We start from the raw sequence: 13,639 nt of genomic DNA on the forward strand, positions 1-13,639 counted from the left end.
TTAAAAGAATATGCTAAGCTCACTTTAAGACACATCAAATAGCTCACCATCTACAGGATTGAATTATATAATGTTCTCGATCCTTTGTCACCAGTTCTTGCTTGCTATCTTATACAACAAAATCCCATGAACGAAATCACACCAGTTCTTGGCTTAATCTATACGCTAGAATCATATCTTTTTTGCACCATGATGAACCCTTTGGGTTCCATGTTAAGAACCTCAACATGCTACTTATGTACAAGAAACACACTTGACCTATATGAAATCTTCCTCATCACTAACTGGGCAGACAAACCAAAGTTGCTTCCAACATAAAATGCCAAAGCTTCTGTGATCAGGATTTGCCATCCCAACATTTTGATTTGCGATTTGGTACTGTACAGACTCATTCCAATGAGATGGTTGCGATCCTTTCCCGATCTGCCGTTCCTCTTTATTGTCATAAAAGTTACCTTGGTCCAGATAGCTCCATTGCTTGAGCCAGGAGCGACGAGTCATCAGTTAAGTCAGAGAAGCAGCGCTCCGAGGAGAACTCCGGCAGCTTGAACATGTGGGCGTCGACTCTCTGCGAGGCTTCCCATCTCTCTGCAAGTCCATCACCTTCGAGCATTCGAACCACCTCGGACATTTTGGGCCTGTGGCCAGGGAGGTACTGGGTGCACAGTAGTGCCACTTGGACCATCTCTTCAAGCTCAATCCTATCATAGTTGTCCCTTAGGTCCTTGTCCACGAGGGTATCAAGCTTCTTTTCTTGATGGATCTTTTTCACCTGAATGGAGAAAACAAGTAGTGTACATGTGTTTTGGGAAAAGTAACATGAAACTCAAAATTATGGGTATATTCAATACTTCCAAATGAAAGGGGAATTGATCCATGGTCGATTCTATAACAGATAAATAGGAATTGCTAGTTATACCTCGTGAAAAAAGACTTTTTAGTGGAATTAGCCATTCCATTTTCTTTAGAGTAAGATTCTCTTTAAGCAAGCAAATATATATAGCATGGTTACTGGAGTCTATTTATTGCATATATACTTCAAAGGACATCATGGCATAACCATCGGGGATTCATAGTAAAATAAAAAAATGGGGGTTATCGATAGATATAGAAATAACTTCTATTCTCTATTTTATATTTATTTCTTTTTATTTTGATTTCGAATTTTTTTTATTGTCTATATTAATACGTAAGAAGGCCAGAGATTTTTTTTTTCCCCTAATTCTAATTCTTCGGATAAAGTACAATGGAGAATGTGAGTTCATTCTGGATTCAGATGTCTTTTCTGAGTGTAGTATGAGGCTTTACCCAATCAAGCATGGCTCCTTTCTGGTTTGCTGCCTTGCCAAATTCGAGAGCAGTCTGACCAGTTATCAGCTCAAGAAGGAGGATTCCAAAGCCAAAGACATCAGTTTTCTCGGAGGACTGGCCTGTGGAGAGATACTCTGGAGCTATATGCCCCACAGTCCCCCGAACTGCTGTAGTCACATGTGAGTCCCTGTGATCCAAAAGCTTTGCAAGCCCAAAATCGCCTACTATGGCTTCACAACAGTCATCGAGCAAAAATATTAGCAGCTTTAACATCTCTGTGAATTATCTTAGGATCACACTGCTCATGAAGATACAGTAGACCTCTTGCAGCTCCCAGCGCTATCCTCTTTCTAGTAGTCCAAGCCAAAGGTGGTTTTCCTGCAAAGGCAGAAGTTGCACAGATAAATGGTCTTTTGCATCCATGTGAAAAATCTTAACTGCATTTAAAAAAAAGGTGATCATGATTTAATCTCATTGTTGATTAAAGCCCTTCCTTATTTCTAAAATCAGGAGAGCTTTTCACTATCTATGATGCTATGACGCTAATTCTGCAGTTACCAACTCAGGATGTCATGGTTCTTATAATGACATTAAAATTGTTTTCAATGATTAAAATCTTGATCTTGAATTATGCCTAAATTGTAGTCAGTCTATGATACCTAGGTTTTTGATGACTACTAAATCATTGGTTAAGTAATACCAAACGTTATCATTCAGTAGTGCAGACTTAAACTCCAGAAGCATTTCAGTAATTACAATAACTACTGTAAATACTATAATCTACATAAGCTTACTTCTGAGTCGGGAAGCAACACTTCCATTGGACATGTAAGGATACACTAGAAGCCTTTCAGTAGCAGTCATGCAGAATCCATATAATCTGAGTAGGTTTCTGTGCACTGCTAAGCTTATCATCTCCACTTCAGTCTGAAACTGGAGCTCTCCACCTGCAGCATTTCCATCCTTGAGCCTTTTTACTGCTACTAAAGTTCCATCAGGAAGATGACCTCTGTAGACATTTCCAAAGCCACCTTTTCCTAGAATGTTCTTGCTACTGAAGTTATTTGTGGAAACCTGGAGCTCCCTGAACTGAAACCTCTTCAGGTTTCCAAAACAAACTTTCTCATTATGTTGATCTGAAGAAACAAAAAAGATGGAGAATTTTAGCCAAGAATGACAAACAATGTTAGAGTTCAAAGTCATTTGTATTTGGTGCTGTGCTTGGTAATCTTAAGAAAGAAGTCATAGAAAGATTCACTGGTTTTCGACCTATCTTCTATCACTTACTAACCATCAACATCAAAAAGGATCTCTCGATTATGTTTTTGCCTCCACCAGAAAAATAGCCCAATACTGAGAATTAGTAAACTGATGCCTCCAATGCTGCACCCAAATGCAACAGCGACTTTGTGACTTCTGGATCTTCCTGGGGTTGGAGTACCTTAATAGATTATCGATGATAGAAGCAAGAAATAATAAGATCAGTCAATACACAGTTAGAAGAAATACCCTATATCCTACACATTCAAGAGTTCAAGCAAATCAAATGATAAGTGTAAACATAGAAAACAGGGATCAACTAACTGTAGTACTTTAAATCTGGAAATTTCTTCTAAGAAGATAAGTCTAGAATAATTTCTAAAAAAATTCCAGGCAGAAAAATTGATGGCTACAGTCCAGGAAAATTTGCTAGACTAAAATTATAGAAGCAAAACAAATGTTTATCAGACACTTGAGAATAAAATGTGCAAAATGTAGACAGCATCAAGATAGAGGAAAAAAAGGATATCCAGACGGAGGATTTTGTCCATGCTAAAATCGTTGTGCTGTGAATTTAGAAAAGTCTTTCAGTGAAGAAGAGAGAAGTGCAATAAGAAGTCTTCAGAGCTAAGTGATTACTCTGTGAATTGTTCAAGTTATAGGACAATGGCATGGGCACCGTCCCAAAGCATTCTTGCTCTGAACCAGTAGCACAAATCAGAGGATTTCCAACAATGCTGCAGAAAATTTTACAATAGAATAAGTTCAGAATTCCATTTTCCTATATATGTAGTAAGAAGGAGATAAAAATTGTCGATGCAAAAAACAACCACAATATTTACTTCCACATGCTATATCATAAATATCATTGCCACCCCTGATACAAGAGAGGGCCACTTTATACGGTTTGCAGATATATTGATGTATACAAATTAGATTGTCATTTAGTAATAATGTTTTGAATTCAACCCAGAAAAAAGTAACCATCTCAATTTAATGACCTAATTAGTTAATGATGCATTGGCTACCAGTACTAACACAGTTTCTTAGTCAAACCACAATGAAGTGGTACACATGAAGAGAAAACAGAAAGGTAAAGACCAACAGCCTTACTTGAATGCCCTTGCTGGAAATCTAGGGACAGGACCACTCAGATTATTATAAGATAAGTCCCTGAAGCATAAAATTCAAAAGAAATCTCTTCTCCAGTTATATACTTTCTTCAAAGACAAAATTAAATTCTTAAGCAACAAGGAAAACCACTGGACTTACAGAAAAGCTAGCTCTGTGAGGTTACCCAAAGATAGAGGGACTGCTCCAGAAAGACTGTTATTGTTAAGTCTCCTGATTTCAATTAAAATGATTCAACAAACCACATATAAAAAAACCTTGGTATGATTTAAAGTTAGAGTAATTAGCACTTTTTGTGGCACTGTCTGCTTACAGGTACTGAAGGCTTTCCAGTTGGCCTATGGAGGTGGGAATTTCACCAGTGAAGTAGTTGTTGGAGAGATCAAGTGTTTTAAGCTTTGATAGCTTTCCAATCTCTGCCGGAAGTGATCCTAAGATGTTGTTGTTCTGCAAGAGCCTGGAAAAAGAAGAAAAAAAAAAAGGGGGAAACCACCCACCAGAGAGAGACAAACTATAACAATAAGAAGGGAGGGAAGAAAAGCAATAGAGAGAAGAAGAGGCAATCATCTATCAGAGATGAGAATTTACACAGTTTCAAGGTTTGTCAGGTTCCCTATACTTGGAGAGAGTGTACCGGATAAGCTTTGGCTGGGACTTCCTCTGCAAAAGAATGACCTCAAAACAAGTTCATATCACTCTCTAACCTCTTATCCTTCAGAAGTTGTACACCCAAGTACAAAACTTTTATCCATAAGGATCTTACTGAAAGCAATAAGGGTTTTGGAGTAGAACTTACAGGCTTATGACTAGATTATCTGGTGAGCATGTAACCATGGTCCAGCTGCATGGATCCACAGAGTCCTGATCCCAGTTCTCAAGAACACTATGAGGATCCTTCAGAGAGGCTTTGATACCCATCAAAGCTTGCACTGAAACAACAAGAGCCACCTTAAAAACAGCCCATCTTTGTGGAAAAAGATTTGGAAAGAACGGAAAAAACCATGAAATATGTCAAAAATACCTTCAAAATTAACACCTTTAGGGGAGAGAAGACCAGCTGCAGAAGCCCAGGTCCAGAAGAACACCATGAGAAAGAGTCCATTTTCCCAGTTCTTTGCTCCCATCGAACCAATAAGCTCCCAAAAGTAGGCACCCTTATGGGAGGCACAAGATCCAGGTGGTTTTGGCCCTGGGGACTTCACAGATATGGTCTATGGAGTCACGAATCAGATCATTAATGAGTTGGCTGTTTCATCTTCACCTCTGGCTCCTAGTTTGGCCGTTTTGTTCAGAAGAAGCTTGCACTCTTGCTTTCTCATTCCCCTCTGGATGTCAATAACCATGACAAAGCCCAGCACCGTGGCAAGCAAAGGAGAAAGGGAAGGGAGGGAACAAACATGCCTGCCACCTGATATGCTTGAATTGGGAAACGGGTACTAAAAAAATCCAAAAAATCTAAAGCTTTTTAGGAGGGAATAGATGCTAGCCTGGATAATTATGGACAGATTTCCATGGTGAGGCAGTTGAGACACTTGGCCGGGTAAGTATGAGGGGAGAAAGATATGGAAGATTAAAGAATCTTCAATAGATGAAGGTGTTTGTAGGGGTGAAGAGAAAAATGGTCCCCACACTGGGAGAATAGGTTATTTTTAAAAATAAAAAGTAAGAGAGAGAAAATCTTTGGCATCATGGAAGACAAGAAAAGGACATATCATGTAAGCAACTATTTTTTTTATAAAAAAAGCAACCATATATAAAATTAAAAAGCAGCTTGTGATGCTGGGCAAGAGGACATTTTGCTCATGGACCTTGGAGGGACCATGTTGTAGGGGACCCTACATGATTTCCTTAAGGACCATCACTATCTTTCACCTAGGTTCAATAGGCCTTGGCATAAAAATTTGTAGTTGGTATTCTTGGTATTCGATCACGACAATGTGATATTTACCTTCATTTGAGCTGTCATATTTTTAAAGACAAATACAAGCCCTGTGTGGTGTCAGTTTGATGAATATTTCTCAAACAATGACAATGGGTGAATTAGCGTGAAGGTCTAGTCCAAACCCGAGGCACTTGATCCCGGAAGGAGTATTCTTCCTCTTCAGCAACTCCGCCTAGAAATTGGAAATCTAGGGCTATCAGAGCCCTAGGTCTCCTCTATATAAACACCTTTCCATCTCTACGATTCTCCGCCAACGATCTTCCTTCTTCCTCTTTTTTTCGTTGAGCTTGTAGTTGTCTGTCACTATGTTCGCCAGAAATCGGGACCACTAAACGCCGCTAAGGCCGAGATACTACCCACTAGTGTCCTGGAACCCACTGATGATGAGCTCTATCAAATGACTTTGGCCTTGGTCAAGTTCATACCCTAATTTATTGACCGAGTTGCTTAAACCTAGCTCATCCGAAGTCGTCATACTCTGTCACCCGACCAACTATATCCTTTCCTTATTATTTTAATTCGATTAAAATCATTGAATAGAAATTAATCTCACTTTTATTATTTTTAAATAGGTTTAGCAAATTTACCTAGTAAAATTTGACAATTTAAGGCGAAAGGAGGAAGTACATCTTACACTTCTTATTATCTTACAAATTATCATATTTTTTCTATATAAGATTTTTTGTGAAAATATCATATTTTTCTTAAAATTATGGATTAGCATATGTGTTATAAAAATCATGCTTTACTATGAAAAATAGTTCTATAAATATTTTAATAAAAAGAGTTTTGTTATAAAAAATGAATCTGATCACGCCATTTAATATTTTTCATCTATTTATGTGTATGTTTTAAGAAAAAAATATAAGTTTTCTAAAAGCTCTCGGATAGCTATGTATGATATCTAGAATTAAAAATATCGACACCCAGAGCTAGCATCCATACAAACACAAGCCCTACGAGTGGGTATAAAGTCGTCATATGAAACAAAAATCTATGTCGATTACGAATACAAGCCTTCTCATGGGTGTAAAGTGACCATAACATAAATATATGTGAACAATATTTTGAACTATGATATGGCTAAGTGGTAGAAGAATAATTTATGGATTTATTTGCAAAATGAACTTGGAACCATGTTAATGATTTATGATTAATTTATGCATGCATGATTGGCTTTATGACTTGTTTTAATATACTGTACTATGAAATGCTTTATTTTGTAATATCTGTTATTTTCTTAAATGATTTATTGATATGAAAAAATTTATGCTTGATCAGTAAGGTAGAGTAAGATTTACTTATTGAGCGGTGTCACTCATATATCTCTATTTTTATTTTTCTTTCTCCAAACGAATAGGGTCGATAGAAAAAAGGAATGGTCTAGACTTGGAGTTTGCACTAGCAAGCTTCATAATTTTATAGAAGAATTTTAGTATTTTAAATTTACATTGAATTTGTAGTTAATGATTTTCTGAATATTAAGAATTATGGGTTTGATATTTATATTTGGATTTAGACGCTCTGAATCAGTGTTAGTTGCATTTAATGGATAATAAAATTAAATTTTTTATTTATTATATTTTGTTTGAGATGAATTTGAAAGTTAAATGAAATGTTTGGCTTTATGTTATCGTCTGTTGTACCCCTCGGTAGTATGACCATATTATGTTCCGAATTTGAGGCGTGACAATTCGAACAAGGATGATTGTCTAAAGCTCTTCGGCCCATGATGCTTGATGCAACCCCAGAGGAAGCATTGTATCATAACTCAGTTTTAATAAAATGCACAATCATCAACATCATAACTATCTCAGCAATAGTTATTCTTTCAAATTTATCTAGAGCCAAATTATTTGAGATTAAAAAAATGCACATAATGTTATTATTTACAGTTATAATAGAAAATAAGTTGATTAATGAAAAATAACATAATTATTTTGCAAACACTGTTAATTAAACAAAAATAATTTTCAACTATTAAGTAAATAGAGAATATCTAGTGTTATAAAGATTCATACTTGCAAAATATTATTTTATATGGTGAACGATGGAAAGATGGACCATGGTTAATATATCATCATAGCTTGATGAGAAATCTCATGAAAGGTGTTTGTTTAAGCAAGCTGAATAGGGCATGAGATGTGTTGACAAAATCAATTAAAAGAAAACAGAAAATAAGAGGAGGCATGAGTGATAGAAGCAACGAGAGGAGGAATAGGGAACCGTGGTTGCGTTGTTACATCTTACATGGTGAGGCTTGGCCATCACAACGAGAATCCAACATTCCCTAAAGTCTTGACCACTCATTGGAATTCCAAATGCCATCTTTTGTTTCGCGAGCGGAAGAGTGGTTGGAAACTCGAGATCTATGCGTGCATATCTTCGTTGGGCTGTCCTTTATCGTTCTTACTTTATTATATTAAAATATTTATGCGGTAGGATAAAATAATAACACGTCCACATGCGTTGCGTTACGTGGGGTCATGGCGGCTTTTTCATTTTCCAAAGTAAGGACTCATCTCTCAGCTCTCGCTCTCTCTCATCTCGTCACCCACACTCGCACGCTCTGCCCAACGGCAGAACTCAGCAGGCTGTCAATCACTGTAAAACAAATCACGCACAAAAGCAAAAGCAAGCTTTCTAAAAGCAAAAGTTGTCATCACTTCTTACGTCCCCCCCTCTCTCTCACGCTCAAAGGCCTTCTCTCTCTGAAAAACGGACGTTGGACCTCAACTTTAGATACCATTTAAAAAAATCCTGCTAAGATTTTCTTTTCTCTTCCCATAAAATTGAGATCAGCTTGGTTCAAAACTATTTCTAAATAATTTATGGATACAGACCAAATCCTGCATGTAGCCTATAATTTTGTTGGTTATGCTGATCTAATTCATGTATCCTGCAGGATTTCAATCTAGTCCGATAGAAAGATCTAAATGGATACCTAAAGTTGCAATTTGGCTTAGGTTCATGTAACAATCCAGAACCTCATCTAAAATGGCTAGTCGAAAAGTATTATTTGGTTTTTTTTGATTCTGCATACGTACTTAAAATCTATCCAGTGAATAACCGTATGGGACTAAGTACACGCCTGTACAGGTCCTCACATATTTCTTCTGTTTAAACCTTGACATCCTTGTCAAGCTAAGGGTTCAAATTCATTCAAATTTAATCACAAGCACTATGATCCATCTGTGATTAGTCCTAATTGATCTGTGCTGCAGTACTCCCTAGTCCACATAGGTAATGGGCCAGGTCTGCTCTGATACTATTTGTAACAACCTAGAATCTCACCCAAAATGATTAGTTGAAAAGTATTATTTGGGTTGCTTGATCTTGTATAAGTATCCAAGATTTACCTAATGAATAACCGATGTGGAACTAAACACATGCCCATATGAGTCCTTACAGTTAACCTAATCCTCGCCAACCTCACCCAAAGCTCGAGTTAGGTTTGGCCATATGTAAACTAACTTGTGTTGGCTGAGCTGGAAAATATCAAATGGGAGTTTGATTTGGTTGTACATATTTGAGCTGAGGTGCTTGTGGATTTGGCCAAACCAAACCCTATCCGAGTACATGATCTAAATCCAGCATAAGTTGCATTTGTTTCGCAATCTCTAGACCCACCCTAATTTGGACTCAACATAAATAGCGATGGAAACTTATGATCGAAGTTAATGACATATAGCTTTACTTGACATGACCAAAACATATTTATATATTTTTGGATAGAAAATTTGTATTTAGCCATTCAGGTTCCACTTATTCAAATTTGGCTTGGCTTTACATTTAAACCGGTCCATATTAAAGAAGTTGATATCTTCTCCCCACTGCATAAATTACATGATATGAAAAGCAGAGCTTGAAGTTCTGCCTTTTTTGAAGCAAGGACCATTTTCTTAGTCCTTTAGAACCAGCTAGTAGGGCATCTTTATGTCATTAGGATAGCTGGGTACCGACATCCAGCAGTAAGTCAGTTTGCGGCACAAGCTAGGTTTTACCGACAACATACTAGCTATTCATGATATAAGCATTTCTATATGAAAATGTATATTTATTTGTATGGGTATCAACTGAAAAGCATCAGACTATATCGTAGGAATACCAAAGATTAAATTTTTTTTAATAAATTATTATTATTTGCTAATGTATAATGAGAAAATTTGTAAGAATAGCTTAAAAACAGCTTATCCCAGGATGAGAAGTCACAAAATTTTTGAGTTCCAATGATAATAAATTTGACCTATTCCTTTTCCACCATATCTTGCATGGTCTTCTTGCTTATAAAAAATTTCGTGTAAGCCCCAACCCTACCGCTGCAAAAGAAAGAAGGAAACAACCAAAGAAAGAAAGAGATCCACGACTCTATCACTTTAAAAACAACAAAAAATATCACTACACCACACAGTAGAACTAGTTATTATGATAGCTAATAATAGTTACTATATAACTAATATATTACATTATTTTCATTTTCAACTAACCATTGTTAACCATTTTAGGGCGAGACCATTGCATAACTACTGCCAACATTAGGACCATAATTCATATATGGCCTACTCTTGAACACTATTATTAGTAGATGGCAGTCTCAAAATTGTTCACATAAGTAACAAATTTGACATGTCACTTTATTCCGAAAGTACGAGTTCAGAGATAGGATCTAAACTACTGTTGAATGGAAAACAAGTTCGTTTTCTTAGTTGCCAATGCAATGAACAAAGCTTATTGCAAGAACAGTGACAATGTAATGCAAAGTTAAGCTTAGGCGATCACTACTTACATTTATATCTAATGAGGTCGAGGGAGATCGGCCTCCGGCCCGTGCGTCCAGCACTACGGACGGATCTGATACCCTCCGACCTCGTCCACACCGGTCTCAGACAGCGAAGGCGACTGCTTCTCCTCAGAGGTATTGTCTGCTTTGAAAGAAATTTCATAGTCTCTTCCTAATGCACGGTTTTGCCTCGCAAAAGGCACCTCTGAAGAGACAGAGGTTGCCCCCCTCCATTTAAGAAACGGATCTTTCCGGTATCTAGTTGATGTGGGATTAAGTTCAGACCCTTTATTTCCACAACATAGCCCCCCCAATAGAGGGGTCTGTGCCAGGGTCAAGGGCTCTCAACGAAAACACCATTAATGAGGTCAAGGGAGATCGACCTCCGGTCCGCGCGTCCAGCGCTATGGGGGGATCTGCCACCCTCTGACCTCGTCCCCACCAGTCTTAGACAGCGGAGGCGACTGCTTCTCCTCAGAGGTATTGTTCGCTTTGAAGGAGGTTTTATAGTCTCTTCCCAACACACGACTTTGCCCCGCAAAAGGCGCCTCTAAAGAGAAAGGGGTTGCTCGCCTCCATTTAAGGAACAGATATCTTCGCTATCTAGTCGATATTGGACTAAATTCAGACCATTTATTCCCACAGCAATAGTAATGTTTTCTTATAATTGAAAGAAGGAGAGTTTCAATCATAGCTCCCAAGTTCCACTCTGCAGAAATTGATCATATTTGCATATGATTTAATTATTTCTATTTGGATGGTGCTATTCTACTAAAAAATGAGTCAGGAGAAAAGAAGAATAAGCACCAAACTTAACAAAATGAGTTACGTGTCAGCAGAGAATTCACCATGGCAGAATGGCTGCAACAGGAGTTAAAAAGACAACAGGTGATGGTCATCTTCTTTACTTCATAAAATTCACAAAAGTAAAGCTCTGAAATAGTTCTACTAGTGGCTCTCCTGGAACATATTGTAGTGCAGTGGCTCGAGTTTGTGACTGATTGGTGACTTGCACATTCCTCGTAGGTTTGAGCCCAAAGTTATTACACAATCCAACTTAACGGAAGTCTAATAAATCATGGAAAATCTCATTATCAATCAGCTCAATATGTATATTTGAATAATGACATCATTCACAAATTATTTGCTGGACCCAGTAGTACCTCTAAATGATGACTTCTCAGATCATGGCGAGTTGGCGAGTTGGCGAGTTGGCGTTATTTGTTATCAGTGCCTGCACTAATGCATAGATGAATCAGATACCAAGCCTGGCCTTTTAGCCTAATTCACTGAGTACATCAGCATGGAATTCGATAGAGAAAAGTTTTCCACGTAGTAGATGCTAGAGGACCACTTTTTTTATGCAGGCATAGATATTTTTAGGATAATTATGGGAGTATCTAGAGGTAATCCAAGGTATAAACACACGGCCAAAGGTCAGAGCAAACTCAGAAAGCATGCTTCAAACATATTTCTTATGTTGAATTAAATCAAATATTTTTAAAATTTTGAAAACCAAATTGGTCAATGGCCAAGTGGCAAGCATCCGCGTACAAGCAATGGAGCAAACATGGAAAAATTTCCAAAGGAAGTAGGCCATGACAAGTGTCATGCATCCAGCGCAAGAGCAAGCATGGAAAGACCCTTCGAAGAAGAAAGGAAACATGGACGACCAAGATGCAATAAGCCGAAGGATCAAAAGAGCACAAGAAGACACGTAATCAATCCACGGAAAGGGAATCTACTTCTTTTGACGTGCATAAGCCTATACAAAGGGCTCTAGGGATCATTTCAAACGACAATCAAAATTTTCTCTTCTTCCTATTCCAAGAGTCTAGATAAAAAGGGCTCTAGGAATCATTGGGAAGAAAAAAAATTAAAAAAAATTTTCTTCTCCTTATAATTTTTCTAAGTTTTTTTTTGAGCTATCTGCAAATGTGAACGTGCTCTTCTTTCTTCCCTGGAGGCGCACTGACGGGGAAGACATGGTTATGTATTAGGTCATCGTATCTCTAGAAGATCTGTGCCAGCAGACCCGTGCGTGGGGGGCATAAACTTTTCTGCGACAACGCATCAGCATGCTTCGATCCACAGGCCATCTTCTCTCTCTTTCTTCATTTTATTATTATATCGCCAAGTTAATTATTTATTAGTTTATTCTTCTTATTTAATGTTTTTGAATATTAGAAATTTAATTTATCAATTATATTTGTGCATCTAAGCTAACAATCCAGGAAAGTTTATGTACTGTTAGCACTAGATTTTAAATTGCAACATTTATTATATATTTTGCTGCATAATTATAAATTATTATATTTTAGTTGTTACACATTTATGCTAGCTTTACTTTAGTACTTAATTTTCAAAGCAAAATATTAGTTTGCTTAACCTCCAAGACGTTTATTAATACCTCCATTTGGACTTCTCATGAAGTAATTTCCAGATTCCATTCAAACGGAAATTCAGAAATTGGTTAATTCATAGGTGCTAGCTTAATATTGCACTTAGGATGAAATTGAAAAATATCTAGTGAAATTATTTATTGAATAACGATGTCTAAGAAAAACTTGTCAAAAAGGCATACGTGCCTAAGAAAGGCTGGTACTTAAGTGAGCCAAGTACTCTACCACCGATCTGAAGCTGATCTGGCTGTTATTCTTTGGATTTTTCAACTAGACATCTAAAGTTTAAATTAGATATTAATGCAATAATTTGACATAAACATTTTCATTTTCATATGTGTAAAAACTGTGTTAAGCTACAAATCAATCTCTTTCTTCTTTCTTAATCAATGGCCTTCCACACATCTGAGAACTCTAGTACTAAACTGGAGAAGTTTGAATTTGATTTTGAATTTTACCCCATGCGGCTGATTAGGACGTAGTTTCAATTATCCCGCCAACGAGCCATGTATGGCACATGAGTCTTAGGTTTATATAAGAGAGTAATAGACCTTTTGTAAGAAAATATCTTTGATCATTGTATTTGCTTTTAATGCACTTGAACTTAATCCCAAAAACATAACTTAAGAATAATGACAAATGTGAGATGTGTGAAGATGCCAAATTACCTAAAAGACCCTTTTATTCTATAAGTAGAGATTCTGATCTCCTTGAACTCATACATAGTGACGTATGTGACTTAGGAAGAACCTCAAGGGATGGAAACAAATATTTTGTAATTTTCATAGATGACCTTCTAGATACTGTCACCTC

At 37.1% G+C, this 13,639-nt stretch overlaps 1 pseudogene; it reads right to left on the reverse strand.

Moving 5' to 3' along the window:
• On the reverse strand, window positions 1-5,269 carry LOC103719519 (annotated as a pseudogene).
• Between the last annotated feature and the right edge of the window lie 8,370 nt (window positions 5,270-13,639).

Source organism: Phoenix dactylifera, chromosome 7 (genome assembly GCF_009389715.1).
Source record: "Phoenix dactylifera cultivar Barhee BC4 chromosome 7, palm_55x_up_171113_PBpolish2nd_filt_p, whole genome shotgun sequence".
In the NCBI taxonomy this organism is placed as follows: Eukaryota; Viridiplantae; Streptophyta; class Magnoliopsida; order Arecales; family Arecaceae; genus Phoenix; species Phoenix dactylifera.